This window comes from Ostrea edulis, chromosome 1 (assembly GCF_947568905.1).
Source record: "Ostrea edulis chromosome 1, xbOstEdul1.1, whole genome shotgun sequence".
Taxonomy (NCBI): Eukaryota; Metazoa; Mollusca; class Bivalvia; order Ostreida; family Ostreidae; genus Ostrea; species Ostrea edulis.
Window position 1 is genome coordinate 103770138 of NC_079164.1, and position 7500 is coordinate 103777637.

The following is a 7500-nucleotide window of genomic DNA, read 5'->3' on the forward strand; positions in this document are numbered from 1 at the left end:
AGAACTATAAATATAACTGAAGCATATTGTATTAACCTATTAACCCATCAAAGAACATATTAATACTTTAAATTTATTATTAAAACACATAACGTCAAAGAAAATCGGCATAATTGACATCATATAAGCAACAGGACATAGTCGTACCGCAGAGGAATGGAACTGTTTACAACAACTACTAGAGAACCTGAATAGAACTCATCATTAACAAGATGTTGTTTCCTGGAAGAACATGCTTAGATGAAACTGTAAAAGAACATAAGTCACACCATATATATACTGCACAAGACAAAGCAAAGCTGCGGGCACAAACATTTGCTACCACTTTTATGTAAATCACAAGTTTGTCTTGGATGCATATATATATATAGATATTTATATAGCATACAAGAAATTGCCCATATCATAAGAATATCATTACCAATAGCCTAAGTGATAGAAAATTGTCTTCAATGATAGAAAATGTGTTTTAGAACAGAATTAATTTTGAAGAACTCTGGGTAATATGCCATAGAAAATAGCCCTGATTACAAAAGAGTAAGATTGACATACAACATGGTGAGCACTTGTGCAAAGTATGCATGAGTCAACTGGAAAAAGAGCAGCAGTGATCAAATGAAGATACTAACAGAAATATGAGAAACTGAAGAAGAATTTGGATGTAGTTGATGTTGAAAAAAGTCAAACCCATTGAATATGCCATTACACAAAATAGGATGATTAAGTGAGAAATCTAAAAACGTTTTATCATAGAAGGATTGATTGATTATATAGTGTTTAACGTTCCTTTCGAGAATTTTTCACTCATATGGAGACGTCGCCATTGCCAGTGGATATTAAAACACAAAGGTGTAGGTTAGACCTGGTATAGCAAACCAATGCAAGGCTTCGGTTATATTTTACCTCCATTAGATACTTGCTGTGAAGGTTTGGGACATTGAATCTCTTCCTGACAGACACCCCAACCCCACTGACAAGGGTATTTTTGTTCCAAAATGAAGGATGCTTTTTGCAGCAAGAATACCATTGAAGCACGGTTCATATGTTCTCAGTTTGATGAAAATCTCTTCGATTAATTATGACATCATAGAGATGATAATATAGTTTTTCTTTTAGGAAACATTGGCATATAAGCTCGGACAAATTTTGTGTTCATGACAATATATATATACGGTATTTTTTGTACACACAAGTAACAAGTAAGTTTTGTTTGTATAAAGCTACACTATGTTTTCAGAAAGAAAAATTGTTGCAAAGATTAGTATTTTACCTAAAAAGCAAAATTTGGAAATTGTATCAATTTTATGTACCCCAAATGATGGGAAATATTGGAGGATAACTGTATTTGACATAATTTCTCTCATTATATAAAACAGCACTTAGAATTAGAAGAAATGGATTAAGCCTTTACCAACTTCTAGTTGTCAATGGACCCAAGCAACATTCAATTCAACAACAGATCAACTTCCATTTATTTCCTTTGGTGCAACATCTTAAACGCAACATTACTCAAACATTTTGGAAGAATGCAATGCAGAAGTTTCAGCTATATTCATTATGAAGAAGGGGGGACATTTTGTTTTGTTAATTGTGGAACGTGAAGAAGATGATACTGAAGTAATGTCAAGGAAAATTGATGTCGGAGGCTGTTTTTCAAGTTTATGCACTAGGAAGCTCTCAGAAATCATGCATAACACTTTGGAAAAGGGGAGTATGCTGAAGATCTTTGAACTAAATAAAGATTGATTTTGTTTGATATTGAACTATCAAATTACATGAAAGTACTGACAGTATATGATAAGAACTATATTTGCCCACAAAAATCAACATTCATGCTTTTGTTGCAAAATCAAAGTGTACTTAGTGCAAAAATACTGATGCAACTCAATTGTCATTCTCAATTTCATCAAAAGGATGTTTCTTGAGAGTTTTGAAATTTTGAGTTTTACTTGGGGCCCAGATAGGCTGTTTTCATACATAGTCCTTTGATATTAGTGATGTGGTACCCATAAGGTAGAAATGTTTGATATAGGAGTAGGATTATTCACTTCCACATAAGGTGCATGTACAGACAACATGAAGACATTTGTGCAAGACTTGTAGATATCACTAACACAGAAAACAGGATGCAAGACCAATTCTACCATCTCATTGGATTGTAGAGAATGGTGTGTGATTTTCCTAAAGAAAATAATACTGCTACTGAGAAATGTACTGTTAGCATAGTGAATTGATCTTGATACATGCCAGAATTTTAGGATTTTGCACGCTTATGTCTCGTCAAACAATCAAAGACAATTCATATACAGCACCTGATCTACCACCACCTCTGAAAGTTCAATTGCTGAAAGTCCCCTTCTTCACAATTGCAGGTATTGAATTACTGGAGTACTTCAAGTATCAGAGACAAACATGGGAATAAAATCAAGATTTCTCTATGCCTACTTACAGTGCATGGACAAGGTTCATGGAACCTGTTACTTGATTAGCAACCATCATTGATGATGACCCTTCGAAATACAGAAATGGACACCAACCAGCAGTGATAGCCCTTTGACATACAGAAATGGACACCAACAGTGATAGCCCATTGACCTGTGGGGTGTCTATCATGGACACCAGCAAAGATAGCCCATTGACCTATAGAAATGGACACCAACCAGCAGTGATAGCCCATTGACATACAGAAATAACAGTGATTGCCATTTGATATACATACATGGACACCATCAGTGATCACCCTATACTTGGACACCATCAGATGATCAAATGCCTGTAACTCATTCAGTGAAGAAAGAGGTTGACTACAGACTCCTGTTGTGAATAGTTGACAACTCGCATCATGAATAACTTTTTAATTGCATCATATAAAACTTCATCTGCTGAAATTTCAGACTATTTCTGATAGACAAAGACAACTTTGCTTTGATAGTGGAAACACCATGTCAAAGACAAGCATACCCATCCATTAAGCCAGAGAAAACGCTTAATAAATATACCAATATGTGAATTTATATACATAGACTTTGTTGAATGAAGACTAAATCTTGAAAAGTGGATTGAATTATTTATGCTTCATTTCATTTACAAAAGGACAGTAATCCTGAGAAGTCTTAGAATATTATCACTTAATAGATAAATAAAGTAAGAGTAATTCTGATCTTATAGTTATTCCTTTGCTTTGGGTATAGTAATTTGTCTATGTAATGCTTGCAATAACATGGTGGCGAATCGTGTGACTTTGACATGATCAAAATGCCAACGAAAGTCAACACAAGGGAAAATTCAAACAAATAAGTAACACCTTTATCATTAACGAATTGTCACATAACTTATATCAACATTTGAAGAATTTTCTCTGGAACAATCTACTAAAATGGTAATTCTACATGTGATAGAAGCCAAGAACACTGACACATTTTTTTGGCAGTCAGAAAATTTTTGCTTGAAAACAGAGAACTGTTTCAGTGTTCTCTGCTTCTATCACATGTAGAACTACCATTTTAGTATAGATTTGTTCCTGGGAAAAGTCTTCAAATGTTGATATATGTTGTGTTCGTTATTGATAAAGGTGTTACTTGCTTGCTTGTGTTGACTTTTTTCCGTGTAATAGATCATGTCAAAGTCACATGATTTGCCACCACAAATAAGAGTAGGGCAAAAGACGAGGCCAAAAAATTTTCAAATTGTAGTTTTGCTACACAATTAAGGGAAAGGAACAGACTACAGTAAACTTTAGCTTAAAATATATTTCAGGGGACCAGTAAAAATGTATTCCAGGGGACCAGTAATAATGTATTTCAGGGGACTGGTAAAAATGATAACATTAGTGGTGTACGTCATAACCCAAAAAAATTGTTTTTACAGTCAAATTTTGTTTTTATAATTTCCATGCCATTTCTGATCACCATTTTGGATTACAGCAGGATCTTGATCCCAGTATTTAAAAATTGAATGTTAGATATTTATTTCAAAACACGAGTAGTTACAGAAAAAGATTTTATTTAGACATGAAAATTTTGTTATTTAGCAGACTGTTTAGTGGCTAAGTGCATATTTGTTAATGTTCAACAAAGCACCCCCCCCCCCCATTTTCCCCAAAAAAAATTCTCCACCCATACACACACACACAGTGTAGCTTGCACCAAGAAAACATACATCTCTCTCTCTCTCTCTGCTGACTATACAAGATACAATAGAATATCGTTTAGAATGCTCTGCACAAAAATCATTAATTTCCAAATTTCGCACAAGATTGTTAGCCCTCTGTGATGATAGTGGTCAGTTGAGGTGAAAGTTTTGCAACCATGTTGATACGAACCAACAGAATAGGGTTTGCAATGATGCCATGATGAGGAATGTCGAAGTTTAGATTTTTCCCTGCTTATTCTTAACTCCCCACTACCTCTAGTCTCGTAAATTCTGTCTTGTTGCATCCATATTGTATACTAAAACTTGTGGATTTCATTCCAATGTCACTGACTGTTTGTTTCTTACATTTATTCCCAGTTCTCACTGCATTTGTAACCTAGTTTTAAGTTTTGTCAGCATGGCCATTTCTATTTTAATGGTTACTAAGAATTCTAGATTGATATTTCAATTGATGATTTGTTTTGATAATTTATTGAGTCCTGTTCTGGGGGCACCTATTGCGCTTGATTATAAAATTGTCAACAGTGGTGAATCCAGGTACACCTTTTTAATTAATGGTGACAGGTGTGAAATTGAAATTTTCTTTCACATGATTTAAGTTGTGTAATGGGGCCAAAATAAGGCCCCATTTGCAATGCAATAAAGCGGGTATTTTTCCCAATATTAGCTATAAAATTCCCAAACAATGAAAACAAATCAAAGTGGGGTAGCCTTGTCATTCATATATCTTTTTCACAGGCCCATAGATTCCATTTTTGCTTCAGAATTGTTAAGTAAACATAGTGGGGTTTTTTTGGCCTCTGCTTATTTAAATGAGGTAAACTTTGACTAAATTGAAAATCTGTGAGAAGGAGTTCAAATATGCCTTAATGCGCTGGGTTTTTTCTCTCCTTACATCTTCATATGAAACATTTTTCCAAATTTGAAGCAAATGTTGCTATTTTTTCCAGTTGGAAAGGTCCAGGCACCTGATATCAAAACCTAAATAATCCCTATTTTTGTTTTGATAAGTGTATATAACAAATACATATATATTAATCTGTAGTAGTGCAGATTCAAGTTTGTTCAAATCATGATCCCTGGGGCTAGGGATAGGTCACAATATATGGTTAAAAGTTCAATTATCCCAACAACCACAAGGGTACAACTTGTCATATCGACATACAACCATCATGTAGTACAGATTCAAATGTGCTCACACAATGACCCCCAGGTCCTGAGGATGAGTCCACATTGGGAGGGGGTAAACTTTTATGTGAAAAAATATGACTCTCGGGTGAGTGATGTGGCCCATGGACCTTTTATGAATGGACTTCCCCTGATACCACACTGACATGTCATCATAACTATGGCAAAGCCCACACTTTGCTGATTTGGTAAAAACCCAAATGAATGTCATAGAATTACATAATGTAGAATATATTGACCCAGATTTCCATTTTCTCAGCAATTAGCACTTTGATTTGATTAATGTCCTAGAACAGTCTAATCATATACAGCTGTATTGATGACAGTTGAAGCTCTTCGATGACAGGTAGGCAAGTTTGACACTGAAAGGATTGAAATTCTTTTCAAGGTCTTCTACAAATATAAGTAAAACATCTGATCATTACATCTGTAATGATGATGATCTATAGTTTGTCAAATGTAGACAGACGGACATATAGTTAGTTAGTCAATGAAATACCATTTTCATTTGATATGAAGAAGTCGAATATAAATCATGGTTAACTGTAAAATCAAAAATCAAAACTTATTTGTAGAATTGACATGAAAACTGTGAATTTAAAGGTGCATGAAAAAAGAAACTTTGCATTGACCAGAAGCAAATTTAAAAGCTTTATATCACATAATTAGATCCCTTCATGCTGTAACTAACCTTCAGAGGAGGTACATTGTTTTATTCTGCTGCTTCTCCATGAACCCTCTCTGATCGAACCATTGTCTTTGTTATCTTATATCATAGGCTCATGATAAAACATTGTGTTGTATAACATCATAACCTTGCCTTTGACCTTTTACCTTTGGTCTCAAGGTCACATTGTTGATTTTTGGGGCATACATTTCTGTCCATTCCATAATTTTTTTATTTTTCGTGTCTGTGTTACATGACCATCAGTCAACACATTTATGATCTCGACAAACTACAACCTTGATCTCAAGGTCAAATTGTAAATATTTTGTTTATGGTCACTTCAGAACTTTTTGAACTTAGGTCTTAACAGTTTTTTGCACGTTGATGCTTTGTCTCAAAATTATGAGTCGAACACTTTAATTTACTTTCATATACCATAACCTTGACTTTATAGGTCAACTATTTGATCTTGGATCAGATACCATTGTTTTTATGGGTTTAAAGGGAAAAGAACCAAGATTTTAAAACAATTCTTCTTAGGAGCAACTATTTGTACATTTCAGCATGGGAAGTGGACTTCTGCACATTTTACTAGACTTTCACTGCCAGTCTATTAATAGTGTTGAACTCTGCACACTATCCATACATACTTGAGACCTTGACCATTGTCAGACAATAATGGTTACATGTATGTATATGATATTGGGAATGGACTAGTTCTTGAAATTGTCAAGGCACCATTCACAAGTTCCTTTTTTATTCTTGAGATTTATGCTTTAGCAAATGCCATCAAGAAAATGTATATTTAAAATAAGTGGAATATTTTGAAAGGTTGTCTAGATTTCACATCTTTTGAATAAAACATGTTCTTTTTTCCAATCTGTCTGCAATAAAAGCACCCAAGACAGTCAGCCCACTGAATAACATTTACAGCAGGATCACTTGTACAGAAAAAGATATTAATACTAGGTGTTATTTAGGATGGTACTGAAAATTAATTTGGCCTCTTAACACAAGCTTCTTTATTTTCTAAAAGCTTTATGATAAGGAACAGATCAAAAGTAATCCATGGTTTTTATCGAGCAGTTTCATGTCACATTCAAACTAAAATATGACTTTTCAATGTTTAATTTGTGTTATCTTTTCTTTAATATATGACTAGAAAATGGCTTAATTGTATTACACCAAAATACATTTCTTTCTTGCTAAATTGAAAATTATTTGAGGATCCATTGGGGTTATCAAAAGACAAAGGCTTGCCAAATACCTCCTGTAATGCTGACAGAAGCTGTTGATGTTCTCTCAAAGGGAAAACCATGCAGAAACATTGTAAACCTTAACTTGCTGAAAAATTGTATAAAGAGTTTGAACTTTGGGACTGACATTTTTGTGGAGTCCCTTTGATGTACCCCTGACATGCACTTGGTGGTTGTAACAGTAAGAGAAAAGCAAACAATAATCTTATGTAAATAAGTCAATCAGGGCTGATGGCC

The 7500-nt window shown here is 34.2% G+C and overlaps 1 protein-coding gene across 3 annotated transcripts in view; it reads left to right on the top strand.

Moving 5' to 3' along the window:
• The window catches only part of LOC130047291 (zinc finger homeobox protein 4-like), a 182491-nt gene that overhangs the window by 135313 nt on the left and 39678 nt on the right, over nt 1-7500 (top strand). The window lies entirely within an intron of this gene.